A 13,360-nucleotide genomic window follows, 5' to 3' on the forward strand; every position below is an offset into this window, starting at 1 on the left:
TGTCACAGATTATTACATCGATCAGTGGCTCTTCGAAATATATAAACTCTGTAACGACGATGCGTTCTATTCATAAAGTATTCAGTTACAGGTGGTCTCACCTGTGGGAGTGAATCTATGTAAGCTAATATCCATTTACCTTTGTCTCACAGACTGAATATAAGAGAGACATGTGTCCCCCACACATGCAAATAGATTGCTGATTCTCTTTACTTTCTGATGGAGCCTCAGAATGCAAGGATTCAAGACTGGAAACAACTGGCCAGCTGAAGTCCACATCCCTGGCAGGGTATATGCGGCCCCTCTCACACTGGTCCCAACCTTCCACTCGGGCCTCTTTTTCTGCTTTGCCTCCCCATTTGCCGTCTCCAGCTTTTCAACATTCCCTTTCTTGCCTTTGCACCTGCTGTTCCTTCTACTGCAATGTCATTCCTCATCTGGCCCACCTGGGACACTCCTATTCAATCTTTGAGACCCTGCAAAGGGTTTCCTCTGAAAGGCCCCCTCTGAGCCCTGCCACACCATAGTTCACCCCTCTGTGTTTCTTTTGTGTCTTATACAGCCACAGAGGTAGGAGGGCCCAGTGACTCTGCCACTGCCTGGCTGTATGACCTTGGGCAAATTACTTAAGGTGTTTATGTCTCAACTCGCATAGCAGTAAAATGGGGATAAACGGGGCCCTACTTCACATGGTACCTGTGTGCTGCAGAGGCGGGGGTGGGGCACTTTCCCCAGCTGCGGGAAGGGGAGCTTCCTCTCCCATCTGCACACTCTCTCCCTGACATTGGAGTGAGAGCCTGTGCAGCAGCTCGTGGCTGGTTGAGGGTGGTGTGCACGCTTGTTATGCTGGTGTGTGCACACATGTGGAAGTGTGTGTCCCTCTACAGCGAGCCTGAAGGAGCCCACCCCTAAGAGGATGAGGTTATGCTGGACGTGTGTGTGTGTGTGTGTGTGTGTGTGTGTGTGTGTGTGTGTATGTGTGAATGGGACGGGCCCGAGTGTACTGCCTTGTGGGCCAAGGGCATAAACACTGTGCCAGGAGAGGAGGAAATGGCTTTTTAAGCTAACTGGGAGGCTGTGTCGGCTCTCACGTGTGAGCTCCCCCACCCTGGGGCATGGTGCACAGCCAGACAAATACTGTTTTGTTACTGTCATTGGGACTATGTGGCAGTAAGGTCTCGTGAAACAAGGGTTAAGTGAAACAAGAAGGAATCCCCAGTCTAGCCAGAGCCTGGCACATAGCAGAGGTGCAATGAGTAGTTTGCTGAAAGCTTTGATACTGAAGGAATAAAGGCTAGAGGGCATTCGCTTTGTATAAGCCCCAAAGAGGTGCAGCTGTGGGCAGGAAGAGGCGCTGCAGGAGGCCATGCCAGGTCAGTGTATTAATCTATTTCAGGTGGTCAGCTGTCCAAAAAGAGGCCAGGTCACCCCAGAGATGGCGAGGGCTCTGTCACGGGCTGTGCAAGCAGAGGTGTGAGCCACTCCTGGAGGGGTGATTGTGGGGTGGGAGCGGGGCTACAGCCTGGAGGGTCCTTCCAGCCTTGAGGTTTTAGGGTTAGTGAGGTGACGCGGGTGGTGGTGATGTTAATAACTACTGCCGATTGAGTCTTACAGCGAGCCAGGCCAAGGGTCAGGGGCTTCCCCAACACGATCTCACTCAGTCCTCACATTGGGAATATTATTATGTCCATTTTGCACATAAAGAAAGAGAGGCTTAGCCACTAGCTCCATTGGCAGTTTAAATTTAAATTAAGTAAAATTAAATGAAATTTAAAAGTCCATCCCATGTGACTAGTGACTCCTGGGCAGCACAGCAATATGACATTTCCATAGCTGCAAAAACTTGACTGGATGGTGCCAGCTTACAGAGATTTGCTCACCTGCCCAAGATCACATCTCCCGTGGGAAAGATCCAGAACCCAGTTGCAGGTCTGGCCCAGGTACTGCTAGGGGCTGCTGTGTGAGTCTGGAAGCTAGGACTCCCAAATCTGGTCATCACTTAGCTACTGACTTTGGGGATTATCTCAGGAAACCATTTCATAAGAAATTGTTGGGTCATACCATTTCCCTGGTAGAGAATGAGGGTAACAGGGCCCAGCACTGCCTTTCTATTCTCCCCGACTCCCACCCACCCGATGCAAAGCCAGGCACCGAGGCTCAGAACGCACAGAAATGGAGAACATCGCAGAGGTTCTTGGAACACTGGAAGCAAGACATCAGGCTGATGAGAGCTTTAGCTTTTTGTGGCTGTTTCCTTTAGTGACTGTAGCAAGTTGCCTTAGTTTGTCCCTCCATCAATGGAGCATTCATTCATTCATTCAACAAACACACGTTGAGCTCCAGCTAGCGCCAGACACTGTTTCAGGCCCCAACACGCACACCTGCCCTCCTTTTGCCTCCTGGGATTGTTAGAACGGGTCATTTCAGAGTTTTGGGACTTGAAGCTGCTTAGAAAAAAGAGCTATCCCATAACCAGAAACGAGAGCCGTTCCACGGCGAGGATAGCCATCGGGAGGGGCCCTGGCCTCCCGCCTCCCGGGCGACCTCAGGACCGGGTTCTCCCGCCCGCGGCAACAGGTCTCAGGTCGAGAGGGGCGGGGCGGGGCGGGGCGGCGCCTGGGTCCCCTCGGCCGCCGCCAGAGGGCAGCCAGGGAGCGCGCCGGGCGGCAGGGCCGAGCCCCCAGGTAAGTCCGCCTCAAGTGGGGCCGCCCCCCTTTCGGGACCCGGTCCCCCAGGGCTGGGGGGTGCGTTTGGCTCCGCGCCGGGGCCCGAGGGGGCGCGCAGGGCGGCCTGGAGCGGCGGGCGGGCCCTGTGGGCCCCTTGCGCACGGGGAGGGGGCGAGTCCCGGGCCGGCGGGGCGCGGACAGGGCCTGCCGCCGCGCTCTCCTCGCCGCCGCGCTCCCCTCGCCGCCGCGCTCCCCTCGCCGCCGCGCTCCCCTCGCCGCCGCGCTCCCCTCGCCGCCGGCCTCGCCCGGAGCCTGGCGCTGGACCCGAGCGGCCCGGGGCGGCGCCTGGGCGCGGCCCCCGGAACGGTTCGCGCTCTGCGTCTGGCCTGCAGCCTGCCAGGGGCCCTCCAGGCAGCCCGTCGTGCGCCCCGAGCCGGGGGGCGGCGGGGGCGGCAGCGGAGGGGAGGGGCGTGGGCGGCGAGGGCGGCCGCAGACGGCAGGCGGCGCTGGGGCGAGCGTTCCCGGCGGGCGAGTCAACAAGTGCCGTGTTTACCGAGCGCCCGCCGGGGCGCGCACGTGCGGCGGGAGCGGCCTCGGTGTCGCCGCGGCCGACCGCGCCCGCGTGGGGGCAGCGCGCCACTGCCCCTGTGCCGCCCGGCCTTGCCTTGGGTGAGGGTCCCGCACTCCTGATGATCGGCGTGGAGCGCGGTGGTGGGCCTGGGCCCTGGCCGGTTGGGCTTTCGCCTGTGGTTCGGTGGTCAGGAGTGGATTCCGATGGGTGCCAGGAGTGTGTGAGGTGGGGAGGGAGGTACTTCTCAAGGCCCAGGCAGGAGTCCCCCGGTTCATCTCTTCCAGCCTGGATCCCTCTTCCAGAATCCCGCCCTGGCTTGGTTTTTCAGGCCTCGGAAACCCTCTCCCAGCAGTCAGGCCCCCCGCTGTTTTTCCCAGGCAGACGGTTTGGAGGAAGTGCTGAAATCCATCCAGGGCGCCTCCCTGCCTTCAGAATGAAGGCTCTGGACTCACAGTGGTGCCCATGACACCTGCGCTGTTGGGCGGAAGCCTCCTTTCTTGGGCTGCAGCCAGGGCTCTGCTGGGAGGTGCGGGAATTTTGTCCCCTGCCTGGTTGCTCAGAAGGCTGAGGACCTGACTTTCCCACCTGGGTCTGTAACACCCCCTTCTGCCCACCCGGAAGGTCGCCCTGGGGAGAGGTGTGATGGGGAAGGTGGAAACCCATCCACAATGAGACCAGGGCCAGGGGGATGCGGGTGAGTGGTCAGGCTCCATCTGTGCAGCCACGTGGGAACCTTTGCTCCTCCCAGCAGTCCCAGGGCTGGGGCACTCAGCCGGTGTCCCTGGACACCCTGGTAAGAGCATTGGCAGAGCCAGGGCTGCGGTCTGGTGCCCCTCCGTCCCCCACACCTTGAGAGGTTGTGCCCTTACCCGGGTCTCCATGCCCCTCCATCCTCCTGCCTCTGTCATCCACTTGGCATCCCATCTCTTGGGGGAAAAAACAGGCATCGGAGCCATAAGCTTCCTTTTCTCTTTTCTCTCACTGTCACATTTTCCCCAGCACTCTGCACCTGCTGCCTGCCTCTCGGCTCCCCTCTTAATCCTCCGCAGCCTGGCTGCTGGTCTCACACTTTCCTGAAACTGCTTCTCTGAAAGTCGTCTTGTTTCCAAACACTGCTCTTTTGTCAGCCTTGCCCCTCTGCCCGGGAAGCTCGCCCCTGTGTGCGTGTGTCCTCTTTGCAGCCTTCTCTGCTGTGATTTCCTAGGCACCCCTCTCTCCTGGCTTTGTTCTTAATTCTCCATTGTTCCTTCGCCTCTTTGGATCCCTCTTTTCTGGGAGGTCTCGTGAGGCCCCGTGTTAACTTCTTGGGGAGCTCGCCCTCTGGGTTCTAGCTCCAGGGCTGGCTCCTTGGATGTCCAGTGACTCCCAGACTCAGGGTGTCCGAGTCTGGCCTCCTCCTCCTCCCGGGCAGCTGCCCTCGCTTCCTCCTCAGCAGTGGGTTTCCTCCTCTGCTGTCACTGTTCCCTGAAGTGTCTCTGCTGCTTCCCGCCCCTTTGTGACAGGGCTTCAGCGTCTCAGGCCAGAGTTCAGAGGCCCCTTAGCTAGTCTCTCTGATGCCAGAATTCCCTCCAGCCCCTGCAGTCCATCTGGCGTGTCACCTCTAGACCAATGGTCCTTTTCACCCTGTCACTGACCCCTCTCCCATGAGGATCTTTGGAGGCTCCGGGTTTTGCCCCACACAAAGGCCAGCTCCTCTACCTCATGTGGCTCCTCGCTCATGTGGCCTCTCTCCAGAACCACCTTCCAGGCCGCCACTTCTTCCCTCCCCACCGTGGTCACATGCTCGCCCTTCCCCTTTGGGACCAGTGCAGACACTGTCTTCCTGGGAAAGCTTGGCCTCTCCCAGCTGCACTGGAGGCCCCTTACCTGGCCTTCCCACGGCCTGTGCCCTTGGGGCCACCGTCTACCACTATCTGTCTGCTAATCGCAGGCCCCTTTGTGTTCTTGAAACCTCTCCCCTTCCTCCTGGATCCCCAGGACCAGGTACCCAGTAGGCGCTGCATAAAGGCATCCCCTGCCCCCAAAACCTCGAAGAACATGTCCTGTCATCCTTTAGAGTCTGCGTCAAACTCCACCTCCTTCTGGACTCTTCCAGTGGTCCAGATTCCCCTTGGTCTACACTCCTGCCAGGCTTATTGATGGAGTCATTACGGTTTGTGCCACCCAATTTAATCCCTTGTTCTGTTAGCCTCCAATTGTGTCATGGGTGAGAGATGCCTTTCTGGCTCTTGATCACACCAGCTGTTTGTCGAGTGGTTATGTGTCAGGCGTGTGCCAGTCTTTCCAGGTGTTTCCTCATGTGTATTATCCTCTCAGCGCCCAGCGGGGTAGGCGCTGTGATTGTTTTCATTATGCCCGTGAGGATACAAACCCAGAGAGGTCGAGGGACCTGCGGAAACCGCACAGCTGGTAGGTGGGCAGAGCCGAGGTTGGGACTCAAGTCTGTCTGACTCCGAGACTGGTTTTCAATGGTGGGATTTGTCCAGGGAAGCGCGTGCCTTGTCCAGGGAGCCACCTGGCGCAGGTGTGTGGGGTGTCCTGGTGGTTTGGGCAGCTGGTGGCTTGGGACTTTGCTGGACTCTAGGAAAAGACTTTGTAACAGAACAGATGGTTAACGGTGGGACCAGTGACTCAGGGAGGCCGTGATATCCGCCCTGGGGGCCTTTGAAACGGGCTGTGTGTGTGTGAAGAGTTGTGGAACAGAGAACCCCGAGGGACCCTCAGGTCATTTCTTCCCCTTGAGGCACTTTTAAATGCTGTTTTTGGTAAATAAAATCAACCGTGGTCCCCCAAACAGTAGCGCCTTCAACTAAGTTTCTTTAGGAGCTGTCCTTCCCTTCCCTCCACAGGTCACTGTCATATGAAAATGAGTCCCTGCTGTGAAACACAGTTGCCATGGCAACCAGTAGTGCGCAGCCCCAAGTCTCTGGCTCCTGGGTCTCTGCACGGTACGCTTCCAGGGGCTTTTTCCATCTTTGTCGCCTGAAAAAATGAAATACTCCAGTTCACTCACCTTTTGCACGGACATTTAAAATGTTTATTTCTCCAGGCAGCAATTTCTGGGCCCTGTCGGTGCCCCTGCAGCTTGTCACCGGGCTGCTGGCACACCATTAATAATGACCCCGGAATGGTGCCCCCGGTGTAGGTCACATTCGGAGTGAAATCCAGTGTCCTCTGGGTAAAAGGTCAGTGTCTGTGGCTGCCCTGCATCCTTGGTGACTGGAGAGGCAGAGGAAGAGAGCGTGGCCCGGCCTAGAGGGGAGGGCTGCTTGCCGCGGCTCTGCTCCAGCTGGAGCTGCTGAAGTCGCTTATCTTCAGTTACTCTCTCCTCCTGTGCGAGGGCTTTGCTCAGCTATCCTGGCAGGGGCTGCCCAGAGCAGGCTGCTTCAGGGGTGCCGAGAAAGACAGCTTGCCTTTGGCCGTAATCACAGCTACTAACTTTGATGAGCGCTCACTATGTGTAGACACTCTTGTCTTATTTAATCCTCAACCCAATGACGTTAGAAGTACTATTACTATCCCAATTTTACAGGTAAGGAAACTGATGCACAGAGAGGTTAAGTGCTTGCCCAAGGCCACACAGCAAGTAGGTAGTGGAGTTGGGCCTTAGTCCTAGAAGTCGGACTCCTATGACAATGCTCTTTACTTGGTGCCATGTAAACAGTGGAAGGACTATGTTTGAAGAATGAAAGGGTGAATTGGAGAGGTGGGGCAGCTTGGCTTTCTCGAGATTTGAGGCTTAAAGCGGTAGTTTTCAACTTTTTATGTCTTATGATGGTCAAAAGGCTGCAGTGAAAGGCATGTACTAGAATGTTCATAGCAGCACTATTGTAATGGCCAAGAAACCGAAAGTCACCCAGTGTCCATCGGCAGTAGAACGGGCAGATGAATTGGGGTGAATACACACAGTAGAACGCTAGACCGCTAGACAGTGGGGATGTGGAAGCAGGGCCGGGTCAGCTCTCCTTTCCCCCCGTCCCCGCTACTCTGTAGGGTTTGGGGAGAGCTCGCTAAGCCGGCAGGTGGCTCGGTGGGTTCTGCCGAGTCCATAAGGGACCCTTTTCTCGCTGCCGTGATGCCTGGGGGTAAGCGAGGCGACGTGTATCACATTCTGTTGGTTGTGGGGTGTCGGCTTGGCCCCGAGAAGCTGCAGAATACGGCTGGTGCTGGGGCCCTCGGCACAGACACCCTCAACCCTCCGGCAGCAATGAGCTGCCTGCGGAACATCGGCATTTCAAGGACTGCGCCAGCCTGTAAAGTAAGCAGCGTTTGCTGGGAGAGCAGCGGCTCCCTTCACACGGCAGTTATTTGCTGCTAAAAATACCGGAGCACCTTATGTAAGCCGGCGGTTACGCAGTTAGCACCTTATGTAAAAACCCTTAGTACTCCCTGGACAATTAATCAGGTGGGCGTTGCAGGGACTATTGTGGGCGTCATTACGAATTTGGGGTGGGTTTGCCTGGTGAGGAAGGTGGACGATCGTCAGTATCCAGCCCTGCCTGGCTCACACAGCCGCGCTCAGGCCTAATTTACGTGTTAGTGCGTTTTCCTCTTTGGTTCTGGCCGTTCCAAGCCGTGGAGCTGACGCCAGGGTTTATAAAGTTTCCTCTTGCTCAGCCCCCACCTGCTTCTCATTCATGGATAGTGCGTCCTCTGATTCTCAGAGCTGCAGCCTCTTGGGGGTAGAAGGGCCTCCTCCCCATTCAAGAGTCCTCTCAATGAGTAGCTGGGAGGGGTGGCCATTTGGTCTGTGCTACCAGTGACCAGGGCAGCCCGCTTCATGGTTGGACAGTGATTTGAATAGTCAGGGACAGCGATGGAACCAAACTGAGACACAGAACATGCCCAAATGCCAGGCTGTAACTGATGAGAAGAAATTTCACAGGGATCAGGTTTCTAAAGCCATGGGATCTAAGGCTTGGAAAGGAACGTCCCAGTGGACATCAATTTGGCAGAACCTGTTAAAATAAAAAATGTGTCTGCCCTAGGACAGAGATTCTACTTCTTGGGATCTGCCCTAAAGAAACCCTGGCCTGTGTGCGCAGCTGGAAACTTCTGAGATGGTCTTTGTGACAGTTTGCAGTGGTGAAAAACCGTACACAGTGTGAATGTTCACTGGTGATAGAATAGTTACATAAACTCGAATTTTCATACCTGGGAGTACTATGCAGCTTTGAAAAGGAATTAGATAGATCTTTCTACAACAATAATGATGAATCTCTAAGGTTGTAATGTGAAGGAAGCAAATTTTACAGTGATAAATACATTACGATGCCCTTTACAGAAATGTATACACATAGTCCTTCCTACTTTATATGAATACAAATATATGTAACACACCTACGTGTAAAAGCATATAAAAACATCTAGAAAAATACATTCCAAATTTACAATAGCTGTTATCTTTAGAGAAGGGGGAAGAGGACCAGGACTGTGTGTGGGCGTGGGGGGACGATCAAGAAGAAATTTAGCCTTCTCTGTGATATTTAAAATTTTTAAAATAATTTTGTTGATGTTTGATTTATATACCACAAATAATTCACTCATTTTAAGTATACAATCTGTTTTAAATTCTTAAAAGGAAAAGTACTTATATAATTAAAAATTAATGTCTAGGGGCCCAGCCCCATGGCCAAGTGGTTAAGTTCGCATGCTCTGCTTCAGCGGCCCAGGGTTTGGCCAGTTTGGATCCTGGGTGCGGACATGGCACCGCTCATCAGGCCACACTGAGGCATCATCCCACATGCCACAACTAGAAGGACCCACAACTAAAATATACAGCTATGTACTGGGGGAATTTGGGGAGAAAAAGCAGAAAAAAACAAAAAGATTGGCAATAGTTGTTAACTCAGGTGCCAAACTTTAAAAAAAATTAAAAAAAGAAAAGAAATGTAAAAAAAAACAATTGATGTCTAGTCTAACCCCCTTCCTGGTACAAGAAACTTCCTCCATCCGTCTCTGAGTCATGGAGGGACTGTGACAGGAAGCTCACTGTATATAGTGTTTTGCATTTAGGGGCAGCTCATGTAAGTAGAAATTCTTCCCTCTTTTGAGCTGAGATCTGCGTCTGTGTTGCTCTGCCTCTGAGTCTGTCCCTTTGGATCCATCTCAGTGGATCTTCCCTTTTCCATGAGGCAAGATTTTCACTGGTGCAAGATCCCTATCTTGCCCGCCTCCTCTAGGGGAGAAGGACTCCCCTCTTGCAGGGGTTCCTTGTGGAGTCTGTAGGGTGATATGGATCGTGCATTCCACACTCCAGGCTGTGCTCAGCAACCGTCCTCCTAAAGTTTGTGCAGAATTGGACCCTCTGCCCTCAATGTTGCTTGACCGTGACATGCACTTCTTAAAAATAATGGTCATTTTTTTTTTTTTTTTGAGGAAGATTAGCCCTGAGCTAACACCTGCTGCCAAGCCTCCTGTTTTTGCTGAGGAAGACTGGCCCTGCCTGAGCTAACATCCGTGCCCATCTTCCTTTACTTTATATGTGGGACACCTGCCACAGCATGGCTGGCCAATCGGTGCCATGTCTGCACCTGGGATCCGAACTGGCAAACCCCGGGCCACCGAAGCAGAAGTGTGAACTTAACTGCTGTGCCACCGGGCTGGCCCCCAGTTTTTTGAATTATAAAGGAAATTCATGTTCATTGTGGGAAATTTAGAAAGCACAGCAAAGCCCAAAGAAGAAAATAAAAATCTATGCTTATCAGCCTCCAGCGATAACCCCTTAGAAATCAAGATCATTCTATATAAATGATTATGTCCGGCATTTTATTCAGCGTGTTTGAATGTCCTTGTCCTTAAGAGTATTGACTGACATAGATATACAGGACACTTTTTTCTCAGTTCAGTACTGTTTTTCTTTTATTGTTCTTATTTTTAAACCTAGAGAAGGTTTTAATATTTATGGTGTGTTGTGGACTTTTTGTGTTCTCCCAAAATTCATGTGGAAGTGCTAATGCCCAATGTGATGGTATTTGGAGATGGGGCCTTTGGGAGATGATTAGCGTTAGATGAGGTCATGAGGTGGGACCCTCATAATGGGATTAGTGCCCTTATAAGGAGAGACACCAGAGAGCTCCCTCTCCTCTGTGAGCTCACAGCACGAAGGCTGCCATCTGCAAGCCAGGGAGAGAGTCCTCACCAAGAAGCAACTTGGCTGCCACTCGATCTTGATCTTCCAGCCTCTAGAGCTGTGCAAAATGCATGTGTGTTGTTGAAGGCCCCCGTCTGTGGTGTTTTGTTATGGCAGCCTGAGCAGACTGATACGTGTGGTTTGTCCATCAGCCCTTTCATTTTATGATGTCTTCCTTTGCTTTTGGATTTGAAAGGTCTTCCTCACCCCAAGGTCGGAGAAACATCCACCTGGATTTCCTTCTGGTTCTCTTTTGGTTTCAGCTTTTCCGTGCAGCACTCTCTTTTCCATTCAATTCTAATCCAATTGAAACTTATTTTGGTTTATCATGTGAGCTAAGACCCTGATTTTATTTCTTTCTAAATCGTCGACCCGTTCTTTCAGTTCAATTTCTTTCCCTACTGACTATATTTTAAATTTAATTTATTTTTTAATACAAGCATACCTTGGAGATATTGCAGGTTGGGTTTCAGACCACTGCAATAAGGTGAATATTGCAATAAAGTGAGCCACACAAATTTTGGTTTCCCAGTGCCTATAAAAGTTATGTTTATACTGTACTTTAGTCTACTAAGTATGCAATAATAGCATTATGTCTAAAAAAAACAGTGTACATACCTTAATTAAAAAATACTTTATTGCTAAAAAATGTTAACCATCATCTGAGCATTCAGGGAGTCATAATCTGTTTGCAGGTGGAAGGTCTTGTAAAGAAAAAAAAAAAAGCAGTATCTGCAAAGCACAATAAAGTGAAGCACAATAAAACGAAGTGTGCTCTATACACTATGCTCATGTTGTTCACATTCAAAAGGTGCGGAAGGCGAACCGTGGAGTCTCCCTCCTCCCTGTCCCTTAGCCTCCACGTGCAGTAACTGGTGTTCCTAGTTAATAGGTTTTTTTTTTTTTGAGGAAGATTAGCCCTGAGCTAACAACTGCTGCCAATCCTCCTCTTTTTGCTGAGGAAGACTGGCCCTGAGCTAACATCCGTGCCCATCTTCCTCCACTTTATATGTGGGACGCCTACCACAGCATGGCGTGCCAAGCGGTGGCATGTCCGCACCCAGGATCCAAACCAGCGAACCCCGGGCTGCTGAAGCGGAACGTGCGCACTTAACTGCTGCACCACCCGGCCCCTAGTTAATAGTTTTTGATCTTGGACACTAGGCATCCTTCCTCCTTTCCCCGACTGACTTTAATTGTTGATTATAATGTACAGACATCTCAGTTTCCAGGTTTTCCATTTTCTATTAATCTATCTCTTTTTCCTCCACCATCACATTTTTTCTTATGACTTTATTATATATTTTAACACCTGGCAGTGCAAACTCTCTTTCCGGATTTTCTTGGTTGTGCTTGCCTATTTATTCTTTCCTCTATGTGAAATTTATAATCATTTCATTGGTTTTCTACAATTATTATTAGAATCCAATTTGGAATTACATTAAATTTATAAAATAATAAATATATTGAGTTTCCCTATGCAGAAATATGGTCTGTCCCATAGTGATCCGTGCCTTCTTTTCTATCATCTCTTCTTTTATGGCACTCAGTAAAGTTTCATAGATTTCTTGATGGAGGTGGTGAACATTTCTTGTTAAGTTTGTTCCTAGGTGTTTTATGTTTTTTTGTTGCTAGGGAATAGGCTCTCTTTTTTTCTGTTTTATTTTTAGCTGGATATTGTTGGAATGTAAGAAAGGTTATTGATTTAAAAAAAGTATTGTGCAATAGGTATATATAGAAGAGCATATAAAACATATGTGTAAAGTTTAAAGAAGAAGAAGAAAGCAGACACATGCACAGCTAACTTGAAAACTAGAGCGCCATGGCCCTTTAGAAATTGCCTTTATACCTCTCCTTAAATGGGCTTTCTCTCTCTCCATCCCCAAGGGAGACGCTAACCTGAATTTTGTTGTAATCATTAACCTGCTCTTCTTTATGGCTTTACCACATAGTTTTATATCCTTACACAATACATTGTTCGATTTGTGTATGCTTTCGAACGTTTGTAAATGGAATCACACTGTTTTCCAGTTTTGTAATGAATATGTTTATGTGTGTGTGTTTTTGAGATTCATCCTCTTGTTGGATGTAGCTGTGGTTCCCTCCTTTTTCTTGCTATGTGTGAAGATACCCGATTTATTTGTCCCTTCCACTTGTTGATGGGCATTTGGGTTGTTTCTGCTTTTCCTTACTATCCCTAACATCCTTTCTGTGTGTGAGTTTCTCCAGGATGTATAGCTGGGAGCAGAATGATAAGGTCATAGGCTGCATACATCTCCACCTCCCGCTCTTCTCCAAAGTCTGAAGCAGGGTGTATTCCCCGCAGCGCTGGGCCGAGTGCGGGATGCTCCCCATCCTCATCAATACACAGTGTCATCCATACTGGTAGTTTTTGCCGGTCTGGTGAGTGTGAACCAGTATCTCACGGTGGTTTAAATTGGCATTTCGATGATTACAACTAAGGTTGAATGTGTTTATCGGCTATTTGTCTTTCCTCATTTACACACCTGTTCTTGTCTCTATCCATTTATTTCCTATTGGATTATTACTGATTCATGAGAGATCTTCCCATATTCACATTCTGGTACAATCTTTTGCTTATTATATGTTGCAAATACTTCTCTCAGTTTGTGGCTTGCTTTTTCACTATCTTTATAGCATCTTTTGATGAACAAAACAGTCAGATACTTCAGCAAGCTTATCATTAACTAAAGTTTAATATTTGTTTATGTTTCTTTTCTTTTGTGGTAAAATGCGCAAACAATGAAATGCACAAATCTCATGTGTTCTATCCAGTAAGCTCGGGTAAACGCATATACCTGTGTAACCCAAACCCCTATCAGGATAGGGAACATGACTGTCACCCCAGAAAGTTTCCCGTGCCGCTTCCCGAGCAATCCCTGCCTTCTCCCGCAGGATCAACCGCTATTCTGATCTTGTTCCACTGTAGGTCAGTTTTGCCTGTGCTAAAACTTCCTATAAATGGAGTCA

General features: G+C 50.5%; 1 protein-coding gene across 1 annotated transcript in view; it reads left to right on the top strand.

Annotated features, from left to right (window-relative positions):
• The first annotated feature begins 2,613 nt into the window (after positions 1-2,613).
• The window catches only part of RPH3AL (rabphilin 3A like (without C2 domains)), a 145,604-nt gene continuing 134,857 nt past the window's right edge, over positions 2,614-13,360 (top strand). The window contains 1 exon segment of the mRNA XM_070227817.1: positions 2,614-2,684. The gene's annotated coding sequence lies outside the window, so the exon portion shown is untranslated.

The sequence above is a fragment of the Equus caballus genome, chromosome 11 (assembly GCF_041296265.1).
Source record: "Equus caballus isolate H_3958 breed thoroughbred chromosome 11, TB-T2T, whole genome shotgun sequence".
NCBI lineage: Eukaryota > Metazoa > Chordata > Mammalia > Perissodactyla > Equidae > Equus > Equus caballus.